The sequence below is a fragment of the Antechinus flavipes genome, chromosome 2 (assembly GCF_016432865.1).
Source record: "Antechinus flavipes isolate AdamAnt ecotype Samford, QLD, Australia chromosome 2, AdamAnt_v2, whole genome shotgun sequence".
Lineage (NCBI taxonomy): Eukaryota > Metazoa > Chordata > Mammalia > Dasyuromorphia > Dasyuridae > Antechinus > Antechinus flavipes.
This window is the reverse complement of record NC_067399.1, coordinates 414,102,905-414,115,246: the sequence shown is the minus strand read 5'-3', so window position 1 is coordinate 414,115,246 and position 12,342 is coordinate 414,102,905.

Sequence of the window (12,342 nt, the reverse complement as noted above, 5' to 3'; positions counted from 1 at the left end):
GGTTTGACAATGTCCAGGTTTGGTGCAGTTAGCACAATATTATTTAGAAATAGGAACCATAGGGAATGTCTCTTTGTCTTGGATTCTGTGATAGATACCTGCTATGACAGTGGAAAACATTTTTGGGGTACATACATCTCTCTGGAACATATTTAAGTAGATGCATAATCTCGTTGATTTATGTGTTCCCATGCTTGCCCATATTCTGTGATTCCAATTTAGAAGTCTAACAGAAGGGGTCCACCTAATGTCTTCAGAACCTTCCTTAATTTTTTTTCTTTTCTTTAAGAGGATATCAATAGAATATTTTGACAGAACACTGCTTCCCCTTTGCCCTTGCCATGTGCCCTTTCCTCTGATTTTTTAAATCAGATGTTTCTATGATGATGTCTTTTACTCCATTTTTTGGAAATTTCCTATTCTGTATTTCAGCATGTCTACTCATAAGTAGTAAATGTTCAATGGATTAAGTTGAATTAATGTCTCTTAAACTGCTTTTTACTTTTTACATTTTTCTTTTATTTTACTTTTATGTTTTTTGAATAAAAACACTCAAGATTTTCATATAGAGAGCATGAAACAAAATATTCTATATAAAGTGATAACCCCTATTTTTCTCTGTCAGCTTTTTTTTTTTTCCTGAGGCTATTGGGGTTAAGTGACTTGCCTAAAGTCACACAGCTAGGAAGTGTTAAGTGTCTGAAACCAGATTTGAATTCAGGTCATCTTGACTTCAGGGCTGGTACTCTATTCACTATGCACCACGTTGCCCCAACACTGTCAGCTTTGAAAAAAAAAGGATATAATAAGTTCTAAATGTTAACTTTTTTTTTTTTTTTAATTTTTATTTAATAATTACTTTATATTGACACTCGTTTCTGTTCCAATTTCCCCCCCCCCTCCCTCCACCCCTTCCCCTAGATGGCAAGCAGACCTTTATATGTTGGATATGTTGCAGTATATCCTAGATACAATATATGTTTGCAGAACCGAACAGTTCTCTTGTTGCATAGGGAGAATTGGATTCAGAAGGTATAAATAACCCGGAAGAAAAACAAAAATGCAGATAGTTCACATTCGTTTCCCAGTGTTCTTTCTTTGGGTGTAGCTGCTTTTGTCCATCATTTATCAATTGAAACTCAGGTCTCTTTGTCAAAGAAATCCACTTCCATCAAAATATGTCCTCATACAATATCGTTGTCGAAGTGTATAATGATCTCCTGGTTCTGCTCATTTCACTTAGCATCAGTTCATGTAAGTCTCGCCAGTCCTCTCTGTATTCATCCTGCTGGTCATTTCTTACAGAACAATAATATTCCATAGCATTCATATACCATAATTTACCCAACCATTCTCCAATTGATGGGCATCCATTCATTTTCCAGTTTCTAGCCACTACAAACAGGGCTGCTACAAACATTTTGGCACATACAGGTCCCTTTCCTTTCTTTAGTATTTCTTTGGGATATAAGCCCAATAGAAACACTGCTGGATCAAAGGGTATGCACAATTTGATAATTTTTTGGGCATAATTCCAGATTGCTCTCCAGAATGGTTGGATTCGTTCACAACTCCACCAACAATGCAATAGTGTCCCAGTTTTCCCGCATCCCCTCCAACATTCATCATTATTTTTTCCTGTCATCTTAGCCAATCTGACAGGTGTGTAGTGGTATCTCAGAGTTGCCTTAATTTGCATTTCTCTGATCAATAATGATTTGGAACACTCTTTCATATGAGTGGTAATAGTTTCAATCTCATCCTCTGAAAATTGTCTGTTCATATCCTTTGACCATTTATCAATTGGAGAATGGCTTGATTTCTTATAAATTTGAGTCAGTTCTCTATATATTTTGGAAATGAGGCCTTTATCAGAACCTTTAACTGTGAAAATGTTTTCCCAGTTTGTTGCTTCCCTTCTAATCTTGTTTGCATTAGTTTTATTTGTACAAAGGCTTTTTAATTTGATGTAATCGAAATTTTCTATTTTGTGGTCAGTAATAGTCTCTAGTTCATCTTTGGTCACAAATTTCTTTCTCCTCCACAAGTCTGAGAGATAAACTATTCTATGTTCCTCTAATTTATTTATAGTCTCGTTCTTTATGCCTAGGTCATAGACCCATTTTGATCTTATCTTGGTATATGGTGTTAAGTGTGGGTCCATGCCTAATTTCTGCCATACTAATTTCCAATTATCCAGCAGTTTTTATCAAATAATGAATTCTTTTCCCAGAAGTTAGGGGCTTTGGGTTTGTCAAACACTAGATTTCTATAATTGACTATTCTGTCTTGTGAACCTAGCCTTTTCCACTGATCCACTAATCTATTTCTTAGCCAATACCAAATGGTTTTGGTGACTGCTGCTTTATAATATAATTTTAGATCAGGTACAGCTAGGCCACCTTCATTTGATTTTTTTTTCATTAATTCCCTTGAGATTCTCGACTTTTTATTGTTCCATATGAATTTTGTTGTTATTTTTTCTAGATCAATAAAATATTTTCTTGGAAGTCTGATTGGTATAGCACTAAATAAATAGATTAGTTTAGGGAGTATTGTCATCTTTATTATGTTCGCTCGGCCGATCCAAGAGCACTTAATATTTTTCCAGTTATTTAAGTCTGACTTTATTTGTGTGGAGACTTTTTTATAATTTTGCTCATATAATTCCTGACTTTCCTTTGGTAGATAGATTCCCAAATATTTTATGGTATCAACAGTTATTCTGAATGGAATTTCTCTTTGTATCTCTTGCTGTTGGGTTTTGTTGGTGATGTATAAAAATGCTGAGGATTTATGGGGATTTATTTTGTAGCCAGCTACTTTGCCAAAATTATGAATTATTTCCAATAGCTTTTTAGTAGAATCTCTGGGGTTCTCTAGGTATACCATCATATCATCTGCAAAGAGTGATAGTTTGGTTTCCTCATTGCCTACTCTAATTCCTTTAATTTCTTTCTCGACTCTTATTGCCGAGACTAGTGTTTCTAATACGATATTAAATAATAATGGTGATAGTGGGCAACCTTGCTTCACTCCAGATCTTACTGGGAAAGGTTCCAGTTTTTCCCCATTGCATATGATGCTTACTGATGGTTTTAAATATATGCTCCTGACTATTTTAAGGAAAAGTCCATTTATTCCTATGCTCTCAAGTGTTTTTATTAGGAATGGATGTTGGATTTTATCAAATGCTTTTTCTGCATCTATTGAGATGATCATATGGTTTTTGTTTGTTTGGTTATTGATATAGTCAGTTATGCTAATAGTTTTCCTAATATTGAACCAGCCCTGCTTTCCTGGTATAAATCCTACTTGGTCATAGTGTATTATCCTGGGGATGATTTTCTGTAATCTTTTTGCTAATATTTTATTTAAGATTGTAGCATCAATATTCATTAGGGAGATTGGTCTATAATTTTCTTTCTCTGTTTTCAGCCTACCTGGTTTAGGTATCAGTACCATGTCTGTGTCATAAAAGGAGTTTGGTAGGACTCCTTCAGTCCCTATTTTTTCAAATAGTTTATATAACATTGGAGTTAATTGTTCTTTAAATGTTTGGTAGAATTCACATGTAAATCCATCTGGTCCTGGGGATTTTTTCTTAGGGAGTTGATTGATAGTTTGTTCTATTTCTTTTTCTGAGATGGGACTGTTTAGGATATTTACTTCTTCCTCTGTTAGTTTGGGCAAGCTATATTTTTGGAGGTATTTTTCTATTTCATTTAAGTTGTCGAATTTATTGGCATAAAGTTGGGCAAAGTAACTCCTAATTATTGCTCTAATTTCCTCTTCGTTAGTGGCGAGTTCTCCCTTTTCATTTTTAAGACTAACAATTTGATTTTCCTCTTTCCTTTTTTAAATCAGATTTACTAAGGGTTTGTCTATTTTGTTGGTTTTTTCATAGAACCAACTCTTAGTTTTATTAATCAATTCAATAGTTTTTTTACTTTCAATTTTATTGATCTCACCTTTTATTTTTAGAATTTCAAGTTTAGTGTTTGACTGGGGGTTTTTAATTTGTTCCTTTTCTAGCATTTTTAATTGCAAACCCAATTCATTGACCTTCTCTTTCTCTATTTTATACAAATAGGCCTCTAGAGATATGAAATTTCCCCTTATTACCGCTTTGGCTGCATCCCATACATTTTGGTATGATGTCTCATTATTATCGTTTTCTTGGTGAAGTTATTAATTATGTCTATGATTTGCTGTTTCACCCAATCATTCTTTAGTATGAGATTATTTAGTTTCCAATTATTTTTTGGTCTACTTCCCCCAGGTTTTTTGTTGAATGTAATTTTCATTGCATCGTGGTCTGAAAAGGATGCATTTACTATTTCTGCCTCACTGCATTTGAGTTTGAGGTTTTTATGTCCTAATATATGGTCAGTTTTTGTATAGGTTCCATGAACTGCTGAAAAGAAAGTGTATTCCTTTCTGTCTCCATTACATTTTCTCCAGAGATCTATCATATCTAACTTTTCTAGTATTCTATTTACCTCTTTGACTTCTTTCTTATTTATTTTGTGGTTTGATTTATCTAATTCTGAGAGTGCAAGGTTAAGATCTCCCACTATTATAGTTTTACTGTCTATTTCTTCTTGCAGCTCTCTTAGTTTCTCTTTTAAGAATTTAGATGCTACCCCACTTGGTGCATATATGTTTAATATAGATAGTGCTTCATTATCCATGCTACCCTTTAGCAAGATATAGTGTCCTTCCTTATCTCTTTTAATTAGGTCAATTTTTGCTTTAGCTTGATCTGAGATCAGGATGGCTACCCCTGCTTTTTTGACTTCACCTGAAGCATAGTAGATTTTGCTCCAACCTTTTACCTTTAACCTGCATGTATCTCCCCGCTTCAGGTGTGTTTCCTGTAAACAACATATTGTAGGATTCTGGCTTTTAATCCATTCTGCTAACCGCTTCCTCTTTATGGGGGAGTTTACCCCATTCACATTTATGGTTAGAATGACCAATTCTGTATTACTTGCCATCTTGTTAACCCCGGTTTATGCTTTTCTCCCTTCTTTCCCCTTTCCCCCCCTTCCCAGTATTAAGCTTGTGAGCACCACTTGCTTCTCACAGCCCTCCCTTTTTAGTATCCCTCCCCCCGCCTTAGAGTTCCTCCCCCTATCTTACCCCTTTCCCTCCCAGTTCCCGTATTCCCTTCCGCTTAGCTTATTCCTTCCCTTTTCACTTTTCCCTTCTCACTTTTCAATGAGGTGGGAGAAGTTTCACCATAGATTGAATGTCTTAAGATTTTTCACTTAAAGCCAATTCTGAAGGCAGTAAGATACCCACTATATTCATCCCCCTCCATTCTTTCTCTCAGATATAATAGGTTTCCTATGCCTCTTCATGAGATGTACTACCCCCACTTTACCCTTTTTCTGATACAATGTCCTTTCCACATCAATTTCTAGAACAAGGTATACATGTATTCTTTATACATCTATATAGTCAAAATATAGTTCCCAAGATTAATCTTTACCTTTTTAGATTTCTCTTGAGTTCTATATTTGTAGATCAAACTTTTTGTTAAGTTCTGGTTTTTTCATCAGAAATAGATGAAATTCGCTTACTTCGTTGAATGTCCATCTTCTTCCCTGGAAAAAGATGCTCATTCTCGCTGGGTAAGTTATTTTTGGTTGCATACCAAGTTCCTTAGCCTTTCTGAATATTATATTCCAGGCCTTTCGATCTTTTAATGTGGATGCTGCCAGATCCTGGGTGATCCTTATTGTGGCTCCTTGATACTTGAATTGGGTTTTTCTAGCCGCTTGCAATATTTTTTCCTTCATCTGAGGGTTCTGGCATTTGGCCACTATATTCCTTGGTGTTTTGATTTTAGGATCCCTTTCAGGGTGATCAATGAATCCTTTCAATGTTTATTTTTTCCTCTGTTCCTATGACTTCTGGGCAGTTCTCTTTGATAATTTCCTGGAAAATAGTGTCCAGGCTCTTTTTTTCATCATGTTTTTCTGGAAGTCCAATGATTCTCAGGTTGTCTCTCCTGGATCTGTTTTCTAGGTCTGTTGTCTTCCCCAGAAGGTATTTCACATTTTTCTCCATTGTTTGATTTTTTTGGATTTGCTTGACTGATTCTTCTTGTCTCCTCGAGTCATTCAATTCCACTTGTTCAAGTCTGATTTTCAGTGAAGTATTTTCTTCACTCACTTTTTTAAAATCTTTTTCTAATTGTCCATTTGAGTTCTTTTGTTCTGTGGAATTTTTTTCCATTTCGCCAATTTTGTTTTCCAGTTCACCAATCCTATTTTTCAAGGATTTTACTTCTTTATCCACTCTCTCTTTAACTTTCTCCAGGCTCTTTTGCCAAGCCTCCCTCTCCTTTTCCCAAGCTTCCCTCTCCTTTTGCCAAGCCTCACTCTGCTTTCCCCATTTTTCTTCTAGCTCCCTTGTGAGAGCCTTTTTAATCACTTCTATGAGGTTCATCTGTGCTGAGGAACAGATGGTCTCCTCCTTTGGGGATTCACCTGGGGACTGCCTGTTTTTAGTCTCCTCAGGATTTAGAGTCTGCTCTCTATCTGTGTAGAAGCTGTCAAGGGTTAAAGTCCTCTTCAGCTTCTTGCTCATTCTGTCTATTAATCAGAGACAAACTACCAAAGAAAAACAGAAAAAACTGGAGTCTTTCTTTGGGGGGGGTTGGGTATGTTATCGAGCTTCCTCTACAGACTGCAGGGGGCAGCAGTGAGGCACTAGCAGGACTGTGTGCGCCTGAGCCCAGAGCGTGCTGAGTCACTGTGGGGGGAGGAAGGGGGGAGCAGCCAGGTCCCGAGAGACTCCAGCTGTTTGGGGTTGTATTCTTCAGCCCCGGTGTTTTTAGCTTCTCTGCTGGGCTGCTGACTTGCTGCCGGAGCAAAGTATCCAAACCTGTAGCGAAGCTCTCCCCGCAGAGACGGCTGCGATCACTCCCCACCCCCTCTCCAGTCTGCTTCCGTGCTCTCACTGCCGCTGCCCGCCGCCTGCGCCCGATCTAAAACCGCCCCAGCCCTCCAGTAAAGACAGACCTTTTTTGGCGGATCTCAAGGATGGCTTCTCTTGGTAACTATATGTGGGTTTTTTTCAGTCAAGCATTGATTCAGAGGCTTGTAATGAAGTGGATAGTGAGAGAAAGCGTGGAGCTTATGCAACTGTGAGCCTCCTCTCCGCCATCTTAACCGGAAGTCCCAAATGTTAACTTTCAAAACTGTCCTTGTTGTTTCCTTCTGTTCTTTTCTGTGCATCATTAAAAATATCTCAATAATTCTCTTTTTAAAATAAATTTTTGTTTCAATTTTTACAATTATATATAAACAATTTTTAATATTTGCTTTAAAAAAACTTTGAGTTCCCAAAGTGACTTTTCTCCCCTCTTCTTTTCTTGAGAAGGCAAGGAATTTAATATAGATTATACATGTATAATCATGCAAAACATTTCCATATGAGTCAAATTGTGAAAGAAAACACCCAATTCTACTAAAAAAGACAAGGAACATAAAGTAATAAAAAAGCATACCTTACTCTACATTCAGACTCCATAAAGCCCTTTCTCTGGTGGTGGATAGCATTATTTATTATAAGTCATTTGGAATTGTCTTGGATCATTTTATTGTTAAGAAGAGCTAAGTCATTTACAGTTGATCATCATATAATATTGCTGTTACTAAGTACAACATTCTCCTGGTTCTGCTCACTTTATTTTATGTTAGTTTATATAAGTCTTCTCAGGTTTTTCTGAAGCCATCCTGCTTGGTATTTCTTATAACATAATTACATTTTGTTAATCATATAAACAATTTGTTCATTGATTTCCCAATTGAGGGGCATCCCTTCAAAAAGAGTTGTTGTAAATACCTTTTATATATAAAGCCTTTATAAAAATCTCTTTGGGATACAGACCTAATAGTGGTATTGTTGGGTCAAAGGATATGCATAGTATTATAGTCCTCTGGACCTGGTTCTAAATTGTTTTGAATGATTGGAATAGTTAAAGTTAACAATTCCATTAATTAATGTCTCAATTTTTTCTACATCCTCTCCAACATTTGCAATTTTCCTTTTCTATCATATTAGCCAATCTGATAAATGTGAGATGGGACTCTACAGTTATTTTAATCACATTTCTTTAATCAATAGTGATTTAGAGCATTTTTTCATATGAGTATAGAAAGCTTGGATTTCTTTTTTTTTTTTTTTTTTGAAAAGTACCTGGTTCATAATTTTTATTTTTTATCAATTGTGAAATGACTCATATTGTTTTAAATCAGACTCAATTCACTGCATATTTGAGAAATGAAGACTTTATGGAGAGAAATTTGCAGTAAAATTTCTCCCTATTTTCTCATTCCTTTCTAAACTCAGTTGCATTGTTTTTGTTTATGCAAACACTTTAAAATTTAATGTAATTAAAATGATCTATTTTACATCCTATAATTCTATCTCTTGTTTGGTTTAAATTTTTCCCTTATCAAAAGATGTGACAGTTAAAGTAGTTTGTGCTCTTGTAATTTGTTTAGGGTATTATCCTTTCTGTCAAAATCATGTATTCTGAATGGGTCTCTTTAAAAAAAAAATTAGAAACTCTAACCTCTCTCTTTTTTTTCATATTTGCTAATATAGAGGCAAAAAAGGATAATATAAACCATTTGCTCTGAATTAGTATATAAAATGAATTCACACAATGCCCATGTCTAAAAATGTATGTTCTTATATTTTGTTTGTCCATCATTTCTTTGTTAAATGATGAATAATATGTTTCTTCATATGTCCTCTTGATACATAGTTGGTTATTTTTTCAATCATTAATCTAAAATGTTTTTCAATACTTGGGTTTAATAATAGGTGGAATAAACTTGGGATTCTCTGTAATGTTCTTGTTGGTTTTCTGGGGGTCTCTAGAGGTCTTGGGAGCAGCCTTCGTATCAGTTCAGTAATCACCACAAGAGTAATCAGGTGTTAAAGTCCAGATCTTTATTATCTCTTTCTTGCAGCTGGGCAGCTTTTTGGAGAGCCTTTCAGACCGGCCTTGGTCTCAGTGGAGAAATGCAGGAAGAAATCCCGCCACCAGGACGGTGTGAGATGGGATAAATGAATATAAGTCCAAGAGCTTGTGCTTCAGCCTCCAGTCTGCTTGTCTTCTCTAGCTCTGTGAATGAACCTGGCTGAGCTTCCTAGCTTATATGCTCTACACTGAGTATAAACCAATCATTACATCACAAGGAAACCATTATTTGTTGTAAGATTAAATCAATCATACTGAACTTAGAGAACTATTAAGCACCATGCTAAACTACATAACCATTATCTCATCAATTTCACTGAATTAGCACCTTGTAAGAATCCTTGTTTCAAGTTCAGAGTTATGGCCTATAAAATTCTCTTTGATTATAGAATTAATAATTTTTAATAGCACAATAATATTCTATTACATTCAAATATATCTTCCCTTATCTTCAAGTTGTTGAACAGAGATATTGCTGCCATTTTGTCCCTCAGGAGACCTTGAATTATTTTAATATATATGTTATTGACACCTTGTCACAGGACAGCTTTTAAGATAGCATTTTACTTTATTGAATCAACTGCTTTTCTTATATAAAGTCAACAAACAGTGCACTCATTTGGATCTTGTAAGTTTTGCAACTTTGCATCAACTATGTGAGTTAAAAGATGTGGCCTATCCTAGAATATAATTTGTGAATGTTTTCATATGTCTTTTCTATACCTTCATCAAGAATTTCCTTAATATATGTCTAAATTGTTCTTATGAAGATTTTGTGAAAGAGAAAGCCACAATACGGATCATGAGTTATTCCTGTTCATGTAGGATAAATGAGCAAAATATAGTTTAGCCCATTCCATCATTAGTTTTGCCTTAAAGTTTTAAGTTCAGGAAGAAGCCCTACTTTCTATGGTTTTGTCTAAGTGGCAACTGATAGCTTGCAGAACTACAAATACCTCTAAATGTGTTTGATATAACCTTAAGATATACAAGTAGAATGGTATAGACTATTTCAGAGTACAAGGATTTACTAACTATAACTCTCATTAAAGCTACACATTATGGGATAAAAATCTATGCCTTAGAATCCTAAATCTTAGTGGGTTCAACACATGAATGCCTGGTCAGAATCAGGCAGCCAGTCTCTCCCAGGAGCAGAACTAATTTGAGTTTTGAATTTATCTTTTTAATGTTCTATTATGCCTAAGAATCATAAGCAATTTTGAAATGGCTGAGTGGAACTGCCTAGGCCTGTTCTATTCTCTGATGCCTGGTCTATACTTATTATTCAAAAATGTAACTCTCATTCATTACTTTTATTTCTTGACAAATAAGACTATAGATATGCACATTCTCATATCAATTGTTAAACAGGAAATAGATTTTTTAGCACAGAAAATTTAAAAAATGTAGACAACTGAGTAGAGTACATTATGATCAAGTAAGAAATGGTCCAGTTTCTAATGTCTTATTTAATCCCATTCAGATCAGGGAAGAAACACATTTTAATTTTTTTAGTTTTAGTATATTTAATATGAATGCTCTTAGTCAAAGGCCTGGGAGTATTTTAAAGTTCTCCGCTAATTGTAATTTAAAAGTTTGAGGAAAGTTAAAAAAATTTGGTTCAAATCTGTGATGTCACTAGTGTGGGCAAATCCCCATTATGGAATGTCCCTTCACTGACTTTGGTCAGCAGTTCATCTGTATTTAGAGTCTTAAAGTAGTTTGGAGCTCTAAAAGATTAAGTGATTTGAGCACCAAATCACATGAAATATGTGTTAAAGACAGGGCTCAACCCAAAGTCTTCCTAATTCTAAGACCAACTTTCTGTCTACTATATGATATTACATCTGACATGTAAGAATGTGTAAAATGAACAGCAAGCTAGATAGTTGGTATAAAAAAGAGAATTGTTCAAATCAATCAGTTACTTTGAGTTTGAATAGTTACTTTGCTTCCAGGAGAAATAGAAATTCATTAATAAAAATAGCTGAGAAGAATATCTTTGATGTTGTGAAACTAGAATATTTAGCAAGTCATTTGGATTTTTCTCAAAGTATTTCTCAACCAGGTTCATTGTTCTCTTTCACCTTGAGTATACACTCTTCAATTTATCCTAACCAAGTCAGTACTGTAGAATAGCTAACTTTATTCAAAGGACAGCTCAAGAAATACTTTCTTTACAAAAGAGGTTAAATTCGGGCCATTGTCAGTTTTATATCTTTTTGGCCAACAGTATAAGGGTGATAAGGATCCAGCTTTAACCTGTCTCATTCTATGTGTATTTTTTTTTTTTAATAAACTAGTTTTCCCAATCTTCCTTATTGTTTAGATAAAGCAAGATTTTTTCTGAAAGCTGAAGTTGTCATTGCTCTTTTACTCTAAAAGTTACTTTGTTCATATATGAGAGGCAGTGTGAGAATGAAAGACAGAAAGTTGACCTTATATCCAGGAAGACCAGGATTTAAGTCCCATTTGTGTGCCATATTGTCTGTGACTCTAGGAAAGTCACAATATCTTAGTAATTTAAACAATTTTCCAAGACTATAACATACCTAATAGAGGCTGACCTGCATTGGGAGGGAGTTTTCTCATCAGGAAATTCCTGTATCATTGAAATTATACATCCAATCCAGGCATTTTCAATGAACAAATATTTATTAAGTTCTTATTCTTTGCCAATCACTTTGTTCAGCTTTGGGGAATACAGATAGAATGAGTGGCACAATGTCTGCTTGCATAGAATTTATCTAACTTATTTTCTTGGAGACAAGGTGGAGAATACAAAAGGGATATTAAAATGTGTATATATATAGATACTATATATAAACATACGCACAATTATAGTAGAATATATATACAGTATATATAAAAGGTTTCATAAGTCCATATAATAATATAACAATATGTTACAAGTAGTAAATATTTTAAGAGCCAAGTAGGTAATGTAGTGGATAGAGTGCCAGACCTGGAGTCAGAAAGACTCACTTTCCCCAGTTCAAATCTAGCCTCAGGCACATACAAGGTATGTGACACTGGGCAAGTTAATCTTTATTTCAGTTTCCTTATTTGTAAAATGAGCTGAAGAAAGAATTGGCAAACCAAGTCTGTATCTTTACCAAGAAAACCTCAAATGGAGTCAATTACAAAGTATCACATATTAACATGTACATAAAAATATAATAACATTATTTATGGATACATGTGTTTATATATGTATATATGTATATGTGTATATGTGTCTGTGTATACACAGATCTATATCTGTATGATAGCTTGAATTGGTGGATACTTTAAATGGTTAAAAGATGAATGATTCCAACGAGGTGATCTGG